Genomic DNA, 22,296 nt, shown 5'->3' on the forward strand with positions numbered 1-22,296 from the left:
TAATATACAACTGTATTACTAGGCATCTCTCAATGCAACCTCACCACTGAGTTATTTTTTAAAATGCTCATGTCTTTTCATTTGCCTATGCATGTTTCTATCAGTTCCAACCTTTGTTGATAGCAATTTGGCAGCAAAAGTCCAGGTTATCTGCCTGTCTGAACTCATGAAAGTGGTTTCCTTAGCAACTGAAGCTCTGTAGAATCTCTCAGAACACCTGTTCTTCCCACTCATAATTCCTGCAGCTGAGATGTATGCTCTTGAAAACTACCCTTTTATTTCGATTTTTGCTTCTGCGTGTTCAGGTAGATTAGGAAAAGAGGAGATTGCTGAGTTTGACTACTTGCGCAGGTGAAATAACTAAAGAATTTGCATGCTTCAAACTTATTACCATGGCTGGCAATTAGAGTCCTATCTTCCCCACCCCGCAAGTTTTCCTTGCATACTTTCCAGGGTCCTTAGCAGCCAGGTATAATGGTAAGGTTTGAGAATCCAGCTAGGGCACTGCACGTTCGTAAGTGCAAATGACAAATGCAGCTCCATTGTCATCCTCAGGCTTTTTATTCAGCCAACATTCATAATTCATTGGGCTTGGTAATATGAAAGGGCAATGTGCCTGACTGCTTGGGAAAATTACTGTCATATTTTAGCTTATAAATTTTTTAAATTATTCATTTTCTTGATTGTGTAAGGTTATTCTTTTTTCTTGAAAATTTAACTGAACTTATTCAGATATACTGTCTGTATGTGAGCTCAAGAAAGCAATTATTTTTTTAAAAAATCAGTTATTTTCTCTTAGAACAAGTGAAGAAACCTAAACGTGAGTAGCATTTTTTTCCTTTCTTTTCAAAAATTTTGTTAATCGTTTCTTCTAACTTTATTCCTATTTTCAAGTATCTCTTAAGAAATGAAGTAATTTGGATTTGCTTAGTGGCCCTGCGTCTGCCTTGCAAGAGCATGGTCCTGAGTGCAATTTCCTGTACAAAAAGAAAATACAAGAAATGACATCCATACAACTCACATACAAAACTCCCTCTATCACAAAATGTGTCAAAAATAAAGATCACACAGAAAAGAGATTATAGTTAATTTTTCCATCTTAATCACTGTGCAATCAGTTCTCAGATTTTTCTTTATATACTAACATACTGTACATTGTAATTAATTTTCACCTGATACATTGGTCAAAATTTGATTTTTGAAATAAGTGATATTCTTAAAGACTTAAGTATTACAATATTTTAGGGAATTATTTTAAATGTATACTAAATATATTAGAGAAAAGCTATGTAAAAAGAATTACCTATCGTTCACGAACTTGTCTCAAAATTTGCTTTTTAAAATGACTTTAAAAAACATTATGTTTTTAAAATAGGTAATTCATTAGCTAACTATTGACATGCAGATGCTACATAGCATACACATAACTGTGTAATGAGAGACCCATTTACTATATACTTTAAAATAGTTATTGTAGTTTCCCTCTTTTGCTTTAGAGCCTCTTAATTAACATATTCCTCTTTGGGGATATTATGCATATGTCAATATGAACTAAACATACCAAGAAAATACATATCGTAATATTTCTGATATTGTTTAGAAACTATCGTCTCAATTTTTTTTTTCTTTTGCTGTACCGGGGATCAAATTCAGGACCTTGTTCTTGCAAGGCAGGTACAGTGCCACTGAGCTAAATCCCTTGCCCTACTTCACAATATGTTATTGCATTTTGAAATACACAGGATATTTGAGGATCATAATCTTCAAAAATTAATCCTCATATAACATCACTGTATTTTAGCTTCTATTCTGTTGTACATTATGATCAGATCTTCCATTACTATATGATAAATTTTATTGAAATTCTAATGTAAATATGGTTATACTTATAAAACTACATGAGAAGAATTAATCATGTGTTTTGGAAAATCTTAACAAAATCATTGGATAATTTTAGTAGAATTCTTTCTCATGTATTTGCCGTTGTCACTAAAACATTCAATAGCCTCACTTCTCATTTTCCTAAGGAAAAGCTGGGTCCAGGTTAGAGTTTTTATTTTGTTTTGTTTTTTGGACCCACGATCAAACTCTGGTTCTTGCTCTTGCAAGGCTGGTGGCAGAACCACTGAGCTAAATCCCCATCACCAGATTGTAGGTCTTTGTGGTAAAGTTTTCCAGCATAAATCAGCACTCTTTAGCAGTCCAGAGCTCCCTTTCAAATTGTAATATCTGTTACATTAGCTATAAAGACAAGTTATTCCAATTTTAACTGACTTCATTAGTAAATTTAATTTTAATAATTTTGAGTGAATCCCCACGATATATACCAAGTAGGCAAACATTTTACTACAAAATAATACTATCTCAATTTCACTGCTTACATAATTTTTATGTTACTGTAGTTGCTATGACATATTACAATACCAAAGGTAGCAAGCATGCTTTATTAATCACTTATTGCTAAAACTATTGCAAGGACTTCGTCAATACATTCTGTTTTCACTTTATATAATGAAACCCTCATAGAATTATGCTTCACATTTTGCTTAAAGTCTGATTTGTGCTCATTACATCAATATTGATAAAATCCATAGAAGTTGCTGTTGACATCCTCCATAAAGGTTAAGACATTTCATAATTTATGTTTAAATATCCGTCTAATGATCCCGTACAACTAAAGAGAACTGAGCAAGAACAAAAAGAAAATACTGCTAGTAACTCTTCTCAGGAAAGACCAAATAGCAGAATCTGGAGACAGACTGTTGTGCTTCTCAAGGCACGATTATCTGGCATGGTGAATGTTGTAGGGAGAGTTCACCCACACTTACTGTCCTTCTGTTTTCTTTTTCCATACAATAATTCTCTCAGACAAAGCTAAATGGAAAGCAGATCATAAGAAAGCTGAATAATCTGGAGAAGTGAGCTGTAGTGGACACTGAACAATATGGAGACAAATGAAGTAGATCTGTGAGGATTCAAAAAGCATCACCTCACATAACCAAGCCTGCCTATTTTTTGTGCTGTGATAGGGAAAAAATATTCAGTTTCCTAATATAGGTTTTTCAAAGTCTGATAAAATGTTTTAATGTGGAAGGGCAACACCAATTCCATCCTTCTCCCTCCCTCAACTTCAATTATTAGTAACACCAGCGACTTTTGTATAAATCATTTGGGAAGAGAGGACAATGAATATCTGAATAAATAAAATGAAATTTCCATTCCTTCTATTTCTGGATCAACATATGTCTAAGTTCTTAATCACTTCTTTCTTTGTTATTTTTCCTTAAATACTTCTAGCACCTTAACAAAAATGAAGAGATGAATCATTCATTTACATCTGTAATATCTGAGATTCTAATGTTCATTGTATGTTGGATTTCTGTCCTTAAAATAGGACTGCTAGAATATTAATTTTTACAGAAAGTCATTAAATAAACCTGGTTCCAGTTTGGTCCATCCTAGCATAACCATTTAAGAGCAATACAAATTTATCTCTGGAATCAGGATCTATCCCGAATATAACAATCCTTTTGTCTGATCTTTAAGGCCAGGAAACACCTTTCACTTTCAATTTAACACCAAAACATATACTTGGTGATAGGAACATTTCTATCTCAATATCTAAGAATTTCACATGTTCTAAAGCAAAATTAATACATTTTTATAGGATGAACTGTAATCTGACAGTCACAGAAATAACCAGAATAAACCATGTACTAACTGTGAACTCTAGGAAAAAGTTCATATGAAAGAAACATTCAAAGGTAGAAAGTTCTTCACGAGCCCTTGTATACTTCTATTTCTGTCACTATGGCAAGTTCCTCCTAAAGGTCCATTGACAAGGTTAGATGCCAGGTAGAAAGAAAGAGTATTGAATATAAAATTTTGAAACAGCTTGTTTTCTTTTAATCTACCTTGAGAATTAACAAAAGTTTTCTATAATTCTCCAGGTAGAGAATATGTAAGCACTTTCTGTTTAGAAGTTTTCTACTGTAAGCACTTACCTTTGCAGTTTTAAGCATAAAAGCAATCACAGACAATAAATAAGTGAATATGCGAGACTGTTTCCAAATCAAACTTCATTTATACAACAGTGTGACAGGGTTTAGAATTAGCAAAAATGTCTAGTGAAAAGGTTAAGGCTTTGACAGTGAAAGGTTAAGGCTTTGCTTTCTGTAAATTCTGTAGTGTATCTATTCATAAGCATAAAAGCAATTGCCCGGAATACAGAAATGAATGAATGAAACAGCTTCCCACTTAACCTTAATTTATACAGAAGTGTGGCAGGTTTAGACTACTATCACAGCTTGCTAACTTGTACCTCCTAGGATATTGAACACTTCATCAATCTCTTAAGTTAGTCCATGTCAAAAGTAAATGGAAAATTATCAAGAAGTTAATTTAGGCATGTGTTACTAAGTTTAATTCAATGGTGCCCTGGAGATGGCTGGAAAATATTTCACACAGGTTAGTTACGTTCGTCTCTTCCTATTTGCAAGTATTGGTTAGTTTTTTATTTTGTAATATAACACTGTTCTAGATGTCTGCTTTAATGACTGTGTAGCTCTTTATAAACACAATTTACAAAAATGTCATTAGAATTTGCACACTGTAAAATCTGGAATTTTCTGATTTATGTAAGTCAAGCAGAATCTTATTAGGTTGCCTATGCCTTTGATTCTCAGAGACCACACGATCCGACATATTATTCAAATACCTGCTGGAAAACCAACAAATAAAAATAAAACTGCCCTGTGAAAAATATTGCAGTTTTGTAACTTACTCTGATAACTAACGCCTCATATTTTCCGATTAAACATTAAACCTGGTTTCGACTCCAACCTCAATAATTCAATGTAGTTTGAGAAATCAGTTTCCTGACTTTCTTCACTTTTACACCTGACTGTAGACAACCTTCACATCAGATTTCCAAAAAATTTGGTGGCTACCTCTCTAATGGATTAATTCATGAGAGTAGCCAACTACTAGATTACAAGTGGCAATCCCAGAAGATTGATCCAATATAAACCATGGACTTCTCTTTATGCAGATCTGTTAAGAGCTATTCTATGTCCACAGTTCTAATATCACACCTATGACATCCAAATGGGTGCATGAATAGTGCTTAAAATGGGAGCCATTTTCATGTGAGTGGTTGAAGACTGTGAATGCTGCAATTGATATTATATTCTCTATTATCAGCAGCAGCAGGAATTTCAAGAGCCCATGTAGGTAAGGAAAATAAAAGCAGAAGTTTCTTTCAGAGAGACTGCTTATCGAGTTGTCAACTTTGATAGAGAGGCATAGCAATCATGCTGTGATCCGACAAGGTTATGCCATAGAACTAAATACCACAATTTAGCTAGACCAGTTAATAGACAAATTCTAGGGACATGAGTGAAGCTGTCTATTAGAGTCAGCTGTCTAGATGGTGGTGCTGATTTGATAAAGAATGAATCTCAAAAGGTCACAGGCACACATTAAGTATAGAAAGTGTCAATGTATAAAGCTATTATAAGAAAATTATAAATAGGACCCGTCCCCGAAAAAAAAAAAAAAAAAAAAAAAAAGGAAAGAAAGAAAATTATAAATAAAAATATCTTTGGAGAAAAACAGCATCAGAAAAACTGAAGGAAAGTATCAGTGGTAAATATCTTGGTCAGTAGTAGCATTAAGTAGGATGATAATAATTTTAATAGTCCCAATTTATTGTGTGTACCTTGGACCCTTGACTTAGGAGCTCAATTCATTCTAGAGGGCTGGGTGCAACTCACATTGGTCAAAGGATGAGTCAAGCTCCTCTACACAGCCTTCCAAGTCTCTCTCCTGAATACAGGAAGATCTTAGTTGCTTAGAGTGACTATTGGCCTAGTATTTCTCAACCAACCCCACACAGGAAAGAATGTTGTAATGTTCCTTCCAGAACTCTTTAAGGGTTAAATCTGTATCTGAGACCATCTAAAGGACAAGCTGCTGAGATTCGAGATGTAACTCAAAACTTTGTAAAAGCTAAAATTCTGGCTGTAAACAAAGTTTCCAATGTTAGGATTGTCCTAACTCCAGGGTCTACTGTAACCTGGTAACTGAAAAAAATTCAGTATTTGTTAAAATATTTATAAGTAGTATTATTTTTATTCCCTACTATTATGTCTTAGAGAGTTGTATAATATCCACAAGATTACAGAGATAATGAACAAAATATCAAAATCAGCTCTTCAAATTCAGAAATATAAATTATAAATTCAAGAACTATAGAATAGTTGAAAGAAAATATTGTTGGGTTTGACAAAGTGGCTGATTCATCATTAGAGATTAAATTAACAAACAAGCTTTATAAGAGGTAGAGGCAGTACTTACAAATCATATTCTCATTTATTTTATTTTGAATGAAGATAAGTAGGTAGGACTGTAACTAAAGGCTGGCAATTTCAGTGAATACATATTTAAACACATATAAATATACATACACTGATATCTTAAATAGCAAATTATACACATTTGAAAAGAAATGATGAAACATTTTGCAGAAAAAAATAAAAATACTATTGCTTGGGTAATCATTTACATAATTCCGGTGGAATTCTGTAGTATGTAGGCAAAGATTAGTTTCAGTGCTCAGGAATTTGATTCCTGGAATTTTCTTATGAAGATGGAATAAATATTATAATAGAATTGCTTTGATTTTGTTGAACATCTTCAACACTGGAAGGATTTATACATACAACACTAGAAGGATATGTCACATTCACCCATATCCATTTTTTTGATTGATTGATTTTTTTTTCTTTTAATACAGAGTCTTGCTATATATTGTAGGCTGTCCTTGAATTTATGTAGCCCAGGCTGGGCCTCGAATTCACGGCAATCCTGCCTTCAGCCTCCTAAGTGCTGAGATTCCAGGCATGTGTCAACACATTCAGCTACCATATCCACTTTAGGTAGGAATAAGAAAAAGTTAAATTTTTATTTCATTTATTTCACAATCTTGGATTTTTAGGTACTATTTTTATACTTTTTTTTTCTTTTTTTTTTTTTTTTTGGTACCAGGGATTGAATTCAGGACCTTACCCTTGCCAAGCAGGAGGAGGAACCACTGAGCTAAATCCCCAGCCCTAGGTACTATTATTATTATAGGGATTGAAAATATGACATTTTGAAATCCACATGTTTTCTATTCTGTGGGAGCCCGTTGGCATTTGACATTAGAAAAGTAACTTCTTCTACCATTGAGGCATTGACACAGTCTATGACTCTATTTGGCTTTTCTGAGATGAGGGTCTCACCTATGCAGATGAGATTGACCTGGAGCTCTCTGTGTAATCCAGGCTGAGCTCACTGTGTAATCCAGGCTGGGTTTATGGGATTATCCAGGCTGGGTTTATGAGATTACTGGTGTTGGCCTGGCGCTCACTGCAATCCAGACTAGTTTTATGGGATTACGGGCATGCACCACCACGCCCGGCTCAAGGACTTTGTTAAGTTTGACCTTTGATCTCCTCCCTAATATTGCTTGATGCTTCCTGTTGGCCTGCCTTTAAAAGGAGCTGTTTCTGTGTAATAAATCGGACCTCTTGTCTCCACTCTATTGCGTGTGCTGTCCTTTCTCAATCCTCACTCCCCAACTCAGGTACTTTGTGTTGTGACGGCCGGACCGCCACACTATTCATTAAATATAAATTATTTGCCTTTTATTACAGATTTCAAATCAATGATAAAAGAAACTTGATGATCTATGTTTTCTTTGCAAAGAATCACACACAGCCTTCAAAGAGTAGAAGAAAATTATGTCACATTTATTACTTCAAAAACCAAGTGAATTTAATTCTTTTCTCTTTTAATGACTTTACTTGCACCATAATTGATTCTGATAAGTTTGCTTCAGTTCCCATGAAAATGGTCACACTTAACTATAAACTGTAGCTCTGAAATCAAATACAATTCTGATTTTTATTTTGAGACTTGATAGTGCTACATTGCTTTTTGCCTTATAATTTGTAAGAGAAAGTAATAATTGCTCTTTGTATATGACTTCATTATATGTCAGGGATTATTCAAAATATAATATAAGTCTTTTCATTGTTGCATCACCTTTCTGAGGAATGTTCAGATATAGTTGCACCTATTTAACAGGCACAGCACAGAATGGGATGGTTACATGGAATGGAATTAATATGAGAAAATGAAAAATAATGAGAACAAAGTCTTTGTAGATAGGGAAGAAGGGAGAAATTGAAAGGAGGGCAGGGCAATGGGGAAAAATAAGAACCAAGATTAATTATGTAACGGTACAAATTTCCAACATGAAAGTCATTATAATGTATACATTAAATATACCAATAAAATTAATTTTTAAAAAGGGTATTAGCTCTAAGGTGATGAACCTGAATAGCCATTAATGCATAGAGCCAACTTACAAAACACTACTCTCAAAATCTTGAGCTTGCAAAGCCCAGATATTTAAAATAAGTTGTATAATTTAAACTTTGTGCTAACCAACATTTTTGCAATGATTGCATTGATGAAGAAGTGGAGGGCTTCTTCTACTCTGACATGAGAACAAGTAAACAGTGTGTGTCAGGAGCTCTCCCTGACTGCAGCTGCATGGTATTTGGGGGAATTCCTAAGATGAAGTTCAAAATAGTTTTTAATATATTTCGAATGAAATTAAAAACAGAAAATAAGCTCCGTTTGACATTCCAACTTTAGGAAAATGTGATACATGACTTTTACTTTTCTTAGCTGTAGTCCCCATGCACTCCCAACTCAACCTTTGTAAATTGACAAATGCTTTTTGCACCTCCTATGGAAAACACACAACTCTAGAAAAGAAAGAAGTACAATACCTAAGGCCAGATGAAACTGTCTTTTGTGTATTAAAATAATTTGAAATTACATTGCATTTTGGACAATTTAATATATATCTTATTTCTATTATAAGATAAATCTAATTTCTCCCAATAATTCCCTGCATTTAAAGATGTAAAAAAGTAGCATTCTCTTTACTTTGCCAAAATTTACTGTGGTTTATGAAAAATTATATTGTTGCACAGAGAGAATAACACATTGTCAAAATTTATGGATGCTATTATTAAATATGTGTTTGAATCTCAACATAGTTTTTATTTCACAATATATTTACAATGATAATTTTACAGTTCTCTATAACTCATGGAAAGATAAGGGAGAAACAGTTTGTTTTAATATTAATTATTATCCCTGAAAAACAAAAGCAGTAAAGTTGAAATATGTGACCGTTTCCACAAAATGAATAAGATGGTATCTCACATCAGTTTAAGATTTTGAAAATCATATATTAGTACTGAAGAAAATATCAATCACTAAAAAATTAAACTCATTAAATTTTGGGGTGAAGTCTATGGAACATTAATTAGATACAATGTTAATGTGACTCAACTGCTAGAAATAAAAATGTCAAATAGTGAAATCAAGATATATCTTAAGTGAAAATTTTTTTGTCTTGCGAAATGGAGTTTACATTTTTCTAGAAATTAGTTCTCTGAAGTTTCAAAAGCAAAATATGCAAAATTTTGAATATTATGTACAAGTTATATTCAATTTTAAGTGTGAAAATAATGTTCAATATAAAAATTTAAAAAATAAGAAATTAAGGACATCTACACTGATTTCTAGCTTCTCTTAAATATTAATATTTGGGTCATTGTATTTCCAAGGGCAGTAGAAACTTTGATTAATTTCCATACTAGCTAATAGGGCTAATACTTTAGGCATCAACAGCTTAGAACGTATTCTAAATTGGATTTATGCCTAATAGAAAATTAAGTACATGAAACAATCATTTCTTGCTGTCATTTTTGTTCTGAATTCTGTTCATTCAATACTGTCTCTAAGGAACTAAATTTCATTGACATAAGTACCATTACTTCTCCTTCAAATGTTTTTTTTCCTAACCCATACATAATATTAACTATGCAGAAATAATTTGAGCATGAAAAGGTGAATAAATGATTATTTGCCATAATTTTTCTTTAAAATGCAAAAGCTACTGCATTCTCTATAAGAACTTTATTTTGAATTGCACTGTTATGTTTGGGAAATTATTTTCTTTTTCCCATGCTTTGTTCAATATTTAATAGTTTAATACAATATTTCTTAAAAGACAAATTCTATTTTCTCAGATGAATTTATATAAAATTTAAAGATAAATAAAATACATTTCCACATTATACATGACATTGCTATTTGGCTTATTTTAATAATATCGAAAGAGTATTTGAAACTAAAATCAAATAATTTAATAGACTTACAAAATTTATTCTTAACCAAACGCACCCTACAAATTATATATGAAGAACTTCATGTATGTGTGAGGTACATAGTCACATTAAGAAGTTAATTCACACTTAGAATACATGGGTCTAATGAAAATGATACAGATTTTAAAAAATGGCTATTTATTTTATTTATTTTTTATTTATTTTTTATTTTTTTGGTACCGGGGGTTAAACGCTGGTCCTTGCGCTTGCAAGGCAGGCCACTGAGCTAAATCGCCAGCCCAATAATGGCTATTTAAAACAATTTCTTACATTAAACCTTTTTTGTTTTGTTATTTGCAGTACTGGGGGTTAAACCCAGCACCTTTTTTGTTTCTTTGTTTTTTACTTAGGTTCTCATTAAGTCACTAAGTTTTCATTGTCTAGGTGGGTTCAAATTTGTGCTCTTTCAACCTTAGACTCGCAGAGCTCTGGAATTATAGGCATGTTCCTCCATGGCCAGTTTACTATTAACCACACACATAAGATATAGACCGATAGGTAGATAGATAGATAGATAAACTTATTCTTCTGAAATCCAAAGGTTGATTTCAATTTTTTGAGATTTTGATTCGATTTCAAACAGTTTCATGCAATTGATATAATATAACACTAGACTGATACTAAAAATTAGTACATATTACAAAAAATGTAATTATTCAAATGTTATTGTAGGAAGAGCAGATGTGTAACACAGAAATGATTTCTTAATGAAGAAAACATTTCTAAATAGTGTTGCATGTTCATAGGATTATAAATTAATATATGCATAATCAGAAAGAAATCTATAAAAATTGCAATTCATAACAATCTTTAATTGACATTAATATGAACTATTATTTACTTAAAGCCTATGATTTCTAAACACTAATATAATACTTATAACTATTATTTAACAGTCTTTTTAATAATCCTTCAAGGCATAAATATATATTCCTCTTTATGTAAGGACATTATTAGCTGAATCACAGTGGCAGAGTTAGTAGGGGTTTTTTTTCTCATTGAATTTATTGGTGCTTTTAAAGTATACAGTACAGTTGCATTTGTACATAAGATCCAAATTGTGCAGCTAGTAGTTTTTTTAAATACAGTACTCTGAGTCTAAGCTCTTAGATGTTTTCAATGTAACCTTTTCTCTCTTTGTTACAATTAGAAACATGGAGAGAAACTTTATGCCTTCATGTGATATTTATCAGAATAAAAAAGTATATTCTAAATTACCATATGTATTGTCAACCCATGCTGAATTGCAAACTCCATGAAATCCAGGATAGAGTCTGTTTGATTTTATATTCTCTAATTTTTTTAAAGACAATATGGAAACAATAGAAGAGATATTCACTTAAAGACCAAATTGTTCTGGTGCAAGTTCTTACTCTTAATACTATAAGTTTCTGAGTGATTATTTCAGTTTCCTCAAATAGAAAATGGAGAGAGATAATTGTATAAGATTTTAAGGATTCAATGAGTGCATATGAAATATCGGTGCATTCAACGTATTCAGCATTGTTTGGATTAGCATAGTGTTCAAAGTAAACATTTAATTATTGTTTTACCTTTACCTATAAAGATTTCCAAGATTATTCCTGGAGATTATCTATCTATCTATCTATCTATCTATCTATCTATCTATCTATCTATCTCTGTCTATATTTAAATCCATTGGCACTATATATTTTTAAAGTATTATTGCTTTAATTTTTATCTCCATGATTGTGTCAACATATATTAAAAAAATGAGGTTTCCATTCTCTCTACTTTAGAACTACAGAGTCCAGAATAAAAGTCACAAGGGTTCTCTTCCTGTTTACTAAGCTCCAAAGCACAGAAACAGGAAGCCACCCCAGGAGAGGTACACTGTGGCTAACATACTTTAAAAAGCAATCTGAACACTGGCTCAAACACTGAACGCCATATTCCGAGGTCAAACCTTCTCAGATTGCCTACGCCCATAGCAGGTTACGCTTTTGCCATCATTAGCTGAACTTCTACTGTTCTCTTCTGAATAGAACTCCCATCTTTATTAAAGAATCACACTCTTATGTTTCCTTAGTCCAATTCTCAAACTCTGCACCACTTTAGTAATCACATGACTCATATTTCATGCAATAATCTATGTTTTTACTCATATTTACCTGTTCCCATTTGATCACTTTTACTGACTCCACACATTTATTCCAGAATCACCTTTTTCATAGATATCGCTATCCATTTCAGTCCTCACCTATTTGACACATTTCATCTAATTTAAAATGTGGGGAGGTGATCACCAGTCTTCTTTCCACTAATAAATGTGTTTCTACCTATCATATTATTTACACCAGAATTCTACTTAATCTTTTTCTTCTGAACAAATGACCCGCCTTTTGTATACCTTTATGACAGAACTTCGATTATGATTCTATTCTTTTCCCATCCCTGTGCTCAAAAGTGCAATATCTCTAACACATTATTCAAATAGTAATATTGGTTGCATTATAAATGCAAGATATCCAGCACCAACAAAGATCTAAAAGCATACTAGCCAAATAGTAGCTGACTCTGTTAATTTATCTGTCTCACAATATACTCATTTTATTGTATTTCTTCTCCCTCTTTTTTAATATGTAACATTTGTTTATTTATTTATTTATTTATTTATTTATTTATTTTATTTTATTTTTTTGTACCAGGGATCAAACTCAGGTCCTTATGCTTGCAACGAAGGCAGTGGAACTACTGAGCCAAATCCCAACCCTTATATATCTTCCCTTTGAAAGAAAATATCTTTTACCATATATTCTTTTAGTAGCCAACTCTCCATTCTAACTCAAAATAAATATAAAAACCACCTCAAAGCAGCACAAACACATAAGTGCATACATATTATAGTTTGAACTGGTTGCTTGCTTACAACCTAACTACCGGTGCTCACGCATTTTTCACTGTTATTCTTATTAGCTCTCAGTCTGATTTAAATAGCTGTTAAATGAATCATGCTCCTTCTTCGCTTTTCTTTTAATGATCTGTTTGGTTCGTCTCTTATTGTTTTATGTTCAGCCTTTTGCCTACTCTGTAGACTCTTTTTAAGAGTATTTTAACCATGCATGATTACTTCTTTTACATAAAACCAACTGATGGAAAAATAATTTAGCTCTTCTTTGATCTTCTGTTTTTCTTCAGCTTCTACTTATTCTCTTCTTTTCACCTCAGTAATTTTTTGAAAAAAATATAGGCATAGCTATTTTCATTGACCTCCTACTTGCTTATTTTCTACACTTTATGATATAAATATGGATGTCTTAACAACATTCCTCTACCACACTAAAAATTATTTTCAAGATCATTATATATATATGCATATCTACAGACATATATACACATATGCATATATATCACAAATAGGTATGCACAAAGGACCCTTTATGGTCCATTCTTTAATGAACCACTTGAAAGTATGCAGAACTCACCATCATCATTTTATGTGACCTCTTGCTCCCCTTACTTTCCTACAACCTTTCATAGGCTCCAGACAACAGCAACACAAGTTTAAAGACCTGGTGAAGAGAAGACTGGTACAATGTCCCTTTTATCACATAAACTGTTTATTTTTTAACCTTTGTTCTATGTTAATGTTTACTTTGTAGCAAATATTTTTATGAGCTCACTTATAGGCTTTTCTAAAGATGTCCTTTAACCTGAACAACGCTTCTCAAGAACTTGTTCCTATTGTATTATGTATAAAAATGTTTAATCTGTGAGTGTGAGTAAACTTTCCCTTAATTATGCTTCTGAAGAACTCTCAAGCAAAGGTGCAAAGGGAAAGGGGAAGTGGGAGAAGTAGGGGAAAGGGAAAAAGGGAATGGAATTAATATGAGAAAATGAAAACATGGAAACAAAGTCTTCGTAGGGAGAGAAGGGTGGAAGGGAGGGCAGTGGAATGTGGGAAAAATGAGACCCAAGATGGATTACGTTAAGGTGCACATTTCCAATAATAAATGTCATTATACCTTAAATGTACTAAGACATTTAACTGAAACATAGAGAACGCTCAAGTTTCTAAATTTGTCTGTAAAGCGCCATATTTTTGCTTGTTTCATCGTTCCTCTTTTCTGTTCCAGACATTAAGCTGTGTGACAGTAGGTCATTGAATCTCACATTTATTTATTTATTATTTATTTATTTTTGGTACCGGGGATTGAACTTGGGTCTTTGCTCTTGCAAGGCAGGCCACCGAATCGCTGAGCTAAATCCCTGGCCCCTTAATCTTACATTTAACAGGTGTTATTTTACGGAATACAAGCACTCAATTTTTCAAAATAATAGCTAAACACCTCAGTTACAAGCATTACTTTTTGAATTTCTCACTTTTGTATATTTTCATTACTAGCGAAAATTTTCCTGTTTTTGCAAGTTAAACCTCAGACTTGGGAACAAACTGGCTAAAGTTTTATATTCCAATATTAAACAATTAGAGGGTTAGTATCTAATCATGATATACAGAATCAACTGTGAGGAACAGAGAATTAATTGAGAAAAAAATTAACTGGTGGGAGAAAAAAATATATCATGTACAAAAAGTTACATCATTTAACAGTAGTACACAGCAAGAAAAGAGGAAACCTTAGGAGGTAGAACTTCCCGGTTTCCCTGTTGACAGTAGCACCTGAATTCTTGGTTGAAACCATGATTTCCCACTTCTGAATGTGACCTACTGAAGAAGGAAAATATGCAAGTAAAATAAGGCAAATCAAATTAAGAAAAATAAATAGAATTGATCTAAAAAAAAAAAAAAAACTTGGTGTCTCTGTATTCTCTCCAGTCCTGACATTTAACACTGAGTGTAATAGGTAAATGTTCTGCTTCTCGGGAGAGAATGTGTAATGCTTTTCCTGCTCTGTGTCCACTGACCTGAAGGAAGGTATGCGAAGTTAATATTCATGCTCCTTTTTATGTTAACACACTTTCTGAAGAACTGAGAGGAGCCTGAGGTCAGCGCATAGGTACTGCACTTCTTGAACTTTTCGTGCCATGTCCATGTGCATAGTTTTATGGCTCATTATAACTGGAATTTTCTACGTTACTAATGCAGGTTTCTCAGTACTCTTGAAGTGACTGTGTTTTATTTAACTCTTTCCTTCAGGATACAGATGATTTTCCTTTGTCCACTTTTCCAAAATATAAGATATCTATCCAGACCTAGATTAGACACCCCCATATCTCCAACTTTCCTTCATTTATTCCTTTATGCATTATTTTTTTGTTGTTTTATTTTTTTTTTGTGGTACCAGGGACTGAGCTCAGAATTGTGCTTGTGAGGCAGGTGGCAGAACCACTGAGCTGAATACCTGACCCTACATTATTGATAAAACTAATCAACATCGGTTATGATTTTTGATATTTAATTAAAAGCATTTACTTCCCACCAAAATATGTATCTACTATAAATTCTCGGTGGACAGTCAAGTCATAGGTAATTTTACATACAAATCACCTTCATTAGAATATTTAGTTTATATAGATCCTTTAGGCACTTTTTTAAAGCCCTTGGATGTTTGAGGCCAGTTCAATGAATATGATTGAGTATTTTGATTGAAAATGTAAAAACAAGATTTAAATAAACACCACAAATACTAAAAATCCCCAGGGACAAAAATTCAGAGGAATTAACAAAACAATATCAATACATTTCTCTGCCCCTACATATGAAACAGTACCCAAAAAGATAAAAAGAGGTGAAGTTTACCTCTCTGCTCGGTAGTAAAATGTGGTATTTGTACTTGTACAAACTGAAGTTTGAGGCCACCACAGGATTTTTGAAAATTTTCTACCTATCTTTTGCAATATAAATCTCAGAATAACTGTATATAATCTAAACACAAAGCAACCAAGCAAGTAAAACATTACCACCACAATAATCGGGCTGCATGCCTGTCATTTAGATTACGAAAGGCTCAGGACCTGCAGCGCAGGAGCTGTGTCATTAGGAGGACTCGCAACTCTAGTGCTACCTAACCAGTTTCATGCCACCTGTATGGTCAAAGTTTATTACATAGGAGATACTTTTACTTTTTATTCCTACCCTCAAAAAGTTACACTCCACTGTATGAGGCAATGTTGAAATTTAGTAGATTTATCTTTTTTCCTTGATTGATTTAAGTAGTAGGAGCCATGTAAAAACTAGGTGGAAATATGTTCTTTTAAAAATAAGAAAATTATGGTATCTCTAAAATTTACATTATTAAAGTTTAATGAAAAAAATGAATTTCTCTTTGAAAAATTCAGATAGAGCCTATGGTTACTTATAGACAGGAAAATATATAAAAATAAGAATAAGAATTAAAACCACAATAAAATAAATTGAATGAAATAGGAAAATTGAAATAAAACTACACTGGAAGTATACAATTCTATTGAATGAGCTAAAATTTAGTTTATACTTCTGTTAGGGGAACAATTACATTTAATTACAAAAATTATAAGCATCAAATAATTACAGAGATTCAAAGTAAAAAATTCATAAACAACGCATTGGAAGGTAAAAGAAAATGTGCCTTTGACAAAATTCTCATAAAATATGCAGTGGTTACTTTCCTTGCTAATATCATTGAACCTAATGTCATTCAGAAAACAATAGCAACAAGAAGAAGAAATATTTCTTGGAGGCATGAAATATACATGTGCACAAACTGAATGTTTAATTTTAAAAAAGTGACTAAGAATTTCTCTTCATATAACATTAATAAGAAGCATGCGTGGCTGTCAATTGAAAAAAAAAAAGCTGTGTGTCTTCATTCATTCCTTTTGGAAAAGCACATATCTCTGCTTCTACCATTAAACATTTAATAATTTTTTCTTTCTTTTTTTTTTTTTTTTGTACCAGGAATAAAACTTGTGTCCTTGCATGTGCAAAGCAGGCTGTGGAACCATTGAGCTAAATCCCCAGGCTAAAATTTAATAAGTTTAAAACCAGTAAAGTTTCTGTTTTTCATTTAGTTCTATGTAGACTTTTTGCACTACATTACTTCAGCTATTTTATATTTATATATATATATATATATAATCTTTTTCACATATATGAAATATTTAATCCATTTCCTTATTGCAATTTAATTAATCTGCAATTATTTTTAAAATTATTGCTCAGAAAGCTGCAAGGTTAGTAGGACATATTTTGTGCAGCAAACAGAAAAAAATTAAATATATTTTAGAAAATTGTAGAACTGACTTGGTGAGGGTGGTATTGATATTGTTCGTGGAAGTTGTGTTGTGTAAGTGATGAACAGGATTTTACTGAGGGTTCGTCTTCCTCCGCACAAAGACCTCTCACGATACTGCCTTTTATCTGCTTCAGCAAGCAAGCATTTAGCCACCAAAGTCACAAAAATTTCACTCAGCACTACAAGGTCCCAGTCATTTCACAACACATGAAAGGGAGGAAGGAAGGGAGGGAGTGAAACAAGGGGAATGGGAGGAAGAATGGGAAGAAGGAAGGAAAAAGTGAAGCTCATTTTCAGTTTGTGTGCTCCTTGTTCAGCAAAAAAAAATAATTATGTAATTCCCTTGGCTAACTTTAAGCAATAAAGCTTACATATCCTGCCAGATAAACAACATATAAACTCTACACCAAGTAAAAATGTGAGATAACTCTTCAAATCGGCTGTTTTTTGATGAAAGATAAGTGAGGATCTCTGTGCCAAAAAAAATTTAGTTTGAAATGGTGGCCTTCGGTTAATATCACCTGCAGTGATACTTCAGTTCACAAACTTAATTCGGTCCACAATGCTGGGGAAGACGCCCAGGTAACTGTCCAGGACTTGATACAGAGTTCAACAACAGAAGCAACATTTTACTGAATGCTTCTGTGTGTGAACCAAATTATCTGGGAGCAGAAGCATTTGTGAACCGAAGATATTACCGTATGTCATTTGTGCAATGTTACATGTACGAAGAATGTATGAACATTGTAACAATACTTTTCAAAAGTTTACATTTCTATATACATAGAAGTTACAGAGAGTGGGAGAGTGTCCATATACCACTAACGCCGCTTCCCCTCTTGGTTGAAGCTTACAAGATTATGGCACAAAACCGAGGAAAAACGTGGCATTTTACTGTTAATAGAAATATAGATAATAATTGGATTCCATTATTTTTCCTCAAATTGGGTCAATTGTTAAATTGACTATTAGTTACAAAATTTGGCAGAGCAAGTAAACATTTTTTAAAAATAGAATAAATTATAATTTATAAACAGTTAATAAAGGAGGTTATAGTATTAGATTGTGTCATTTATTCTTTTAAGATTTTGCAATTATTGATTTAATGAATTTACTATGTTGTTTTGAAAAAAATAGTCTCATAGGAATTAACTGAAGAGCCACTTAATAGTTCTCCACGTCCTGTCATCATACACGTTTAGTCTAGAGTTCACGTTCTTTGTCACATACTATCAATTCTAGACTTAGAACTTCATTGGGGTTATATTTTACAAAATGAGTCCTAATAGATAAAAATAACCAGGATGTGATACGAATATGTATGAAATCCCCAAGATAGACCTAACTATCACATATGATGATAAGCATTTATTAATAAAATGTTTAAAATGGATACTACGTTAACAGTTAGAAGCCAGAAGTTCTGAAGTGCTATTGTGTAGTAGGATATTTTCTACATAACTGTAACATCTTGTCTATTTCAATGAGCTAGGAGAAAGGATTTTGAAAGTTTTCACCACAAAGAAATGACAAATGTTTAAAGAAATAGATGTTTGACATGATGTAAAAACAATCAAAAGAATTTAATTTACTTGAGCTATGTTACAGAAAAGCTAAAAGAGAATATTTGCTTTTTCAATATATAGTAAGAGCTACTATTTCCTTAAAAGGAAAGATATATTCATAAAACTATGGAAAACAGTGCATTTTGTCAAACTTCATGTTTTACAAGTACTTTAATTAACTTAATATTTGTATTTGTTTCTTTGTCTTAGGATATTCTTGCTATATTACTCAGGCATGTGTTCAACTCCTAGATTAAGTGATCCTTCAATATCAGACTTCTGAGATCAAAAACCCAAGACTATAGATTTTTACCAATACACAAACACCTTAGTATGCTATGTTTTATTTTTTAAAAATATTTTATTGGTACAATACAGTTACATTCAACGTTGGGATCTTATACCACTACATGACATATCTTGGTTCTTATTTTTCCCCCATTCCGCTAACCTCCCTTCTCTATACCCTTTCTTACTGACAAAGACTTTGTTTCCAGTTTTTTCCTTTTATCTTATATTTTCTCTTCCCTTTTACCTTTCCCATACCCCTCTCATTTGCCCATGATACATTTTAAATATCCAGTAATACAATAGTGTGTGTGTGTGTGTGTGTGTATGTGTGTGTGTGTGTGTGTGTGTGTGTTGTCCTGGAGATCAAATCCAGGGAATCTCACAACACTAGGAAAGCACTGTCAGTGGGCTATATTCAAGACCCTACCCAGTGATTCTTTTTTTGTTTTATTTTGTTTTTTGAGACAGGGTCTCACTGTGTAGTGAAGACTGACCTGGAACTCACTATGTAGCCCAGACTGGTCTCGAACTAACAGTGATATTCCTGCCTCAGCCTCCTGAGTGCTGGGATAACAGGCATGCACCACCATGCCCAGCTTTATCCAGTGATTCTTGGTAAGTCAGGCAATAGAAAAGAAAACTCAGAGCCTACAAATGTTTATAGGAAAATTTTAATGTTTGATATGTAAGAACTGTTACTGTTATTTGCAATTACCTACAGTAGTTGAGTACTAAACTCAGTCTCCTATCAGGTACAGATAATCTATAGGTGTTTAAATCCCCTCTTCTGCCCTCTTTGGTACACTAAGAAGTGATATGAACTCTATATCAGCAGTTCAAACAAGGCAAGTGATGGTGTTTCATTCTCAGTGTAGAACATTCATTCTAACATCATTTCAAAGCCATGGTTAATACTATACATATTGTAAGAAGAAAATGGTGACATTGTGTTAAAATATAATATTTAATTTTCATAAAATATTGGGTATTTGCATTAAAAGTACAAGACTATTACAGCAGCACAGTTTGTGATAGTTAAAACTTGGAAACAGCCCAATTGCCCATCAGTTGGACACTGGATAAAGAAGATGTGGTTTTTCTATAAAATGGAATCCTACTCAGTCATAAAGAATGAGAAACTAGAGTCATTCTTAGGAAAATGGATGCATATTAAGGTCATATTCAAGTGAAATACATAAGTCACACATGTGAAAACTCTAATAGTTTCTCTGGTGTGAAAAGCTCACAGTGTAAATAAGAACCAAATGGTATAACTGACAATGTGAAATAGGTAGAAAAAGGCCAAAGGTGTGGGGGAAGTGGGAAGGGAAGGGGAAAGGAAATAAGGGAAAATAAAAAATATGAGAAAAAAATGGAAATAAAGTTTTTGTAAATAGGGAAGGGAGGGGGGGTGAAGGGAGGGGAGGGATATGGGGAAATATGAAAACCAAGACCTGTCATGTAACGGTACAAGATCCCTTAGATGAATGAAACTGTATTGCATAACTAAAAAGTACCAATAAACTCAAAGAGAAAAAAAAAATACAAAACAATTGATATGTAACAAGCAGAATTTTTTTTTCTTCATGCAGCATTTTAAATATCATTTCAGGATAAAATGATATTTCCTGTTTCCTACTGAAGAATTTGTACACGTAAGTGAATTTCTCATTACTCTTGGGTGACATTAATGTCTTACTGTGGCATTAAGGTACAACCACGCAGCATTAATTTGGAAGTTGCATGTGTCCAAACTCACAATTAAGATATCAATTTGCATTTAAAAAATGACTCTAGCAATTTTTTAAATAGGACATGGCCCAAAGGAATTCACCTGTTTTTAGGAAATGGAGTGGAGGGGCTTTCTTCCAGCTCTGAAAATTCTCCAGAAGCTTTATTAAAAACCAAAGTAAATAAGAAGGAAGATAATAACCCAAGATGTCTACAGTGACTAATCATCAAAAGGACATTTAATTATTGATGTTTCTCAATGTATGAAGGGTTTATATCCTGATAAAGTCATTGTAAATTGGAAAACTATTAAATTGACAATGCATTAAATGCAAATTACCTAGCAGACTTTATACCTTAGCACTATAGTACATAATAAAATATACATTGTTTACCTTTCCAATTACATAGCCCTACATGGCTCAAAATTGTGTGTATCATATATTGCCTAACATTAGCCTAGAAAAAGTCCCAAATTAACAATCTAAGCTATATTTTCTACTATACATTTATTACTTTCATACTATCCAAAAGTAGAATAATTGTAAGTTGAACTATTGGAAATCATGGACTTTTTATAATTCCAAGCACAGGATTTAGAACATTTTTACTAAACAAACTTACCAATAATGGCCTATTATGGATGATTGTGGTTATCGACAATCAGAGCAGATGAGGGATTCTTGCAGTTTCTATATGCTGTCCCTGTTCTGCCTGGACACTTGGCCTTGGACCAGCAGCAACTACAGTTCTTTCATTTCCAAGGGGATCTTTAAATCCTGGGCAGGTCACGATTTTCCCTGTTCAGTGAAGGTATGCCTTTTTTCAAGTGGGTCACCTGTAGCAAAGAAATTAGAAATCAGTATAGACAAATAAATAAAGGTTCAATTGCTACTCACTAGTTGCAGCACCATATTGAAATATAAAAGTATTACATAAACTATCTAACCAATCCCTATAAATATATGGGTACTAAATGATATAATAAATTCTCTATATTCTGCTATAACCAGCAACTTCAGATTGTCTTTTGGTTAACTACCAAATATTTCTCAAATATCACTCCAAAGTGTACCTTTTCAAATACCAAATATATAGGAAGAATACACATATATAGTTCATATATATAGTATTAATACATATATATATTCATATATGTGCATATATATTCATATATATATGCATATTATATATTATTTGAATTTCTGTAAGGGTACA

The sequence above is a fragment of the Fukomys damarensis genome, unplaced genomic scaffold, assembly GCF_012274545.1.
Source record: "Fukomys damarensis isolate Sample0158 unplaced genomic scaffold, DMR_v1.0_HiC HiC_scaffold_1, whole genome shotgun sequence".
NCBI classification, from domain to species: domain Eukaryota; kingdom Metazoa; phylum Chordata; class Mammalia; order Rodentia; family Bathyergidae; genus Fukomys; species Fukomys damarensis.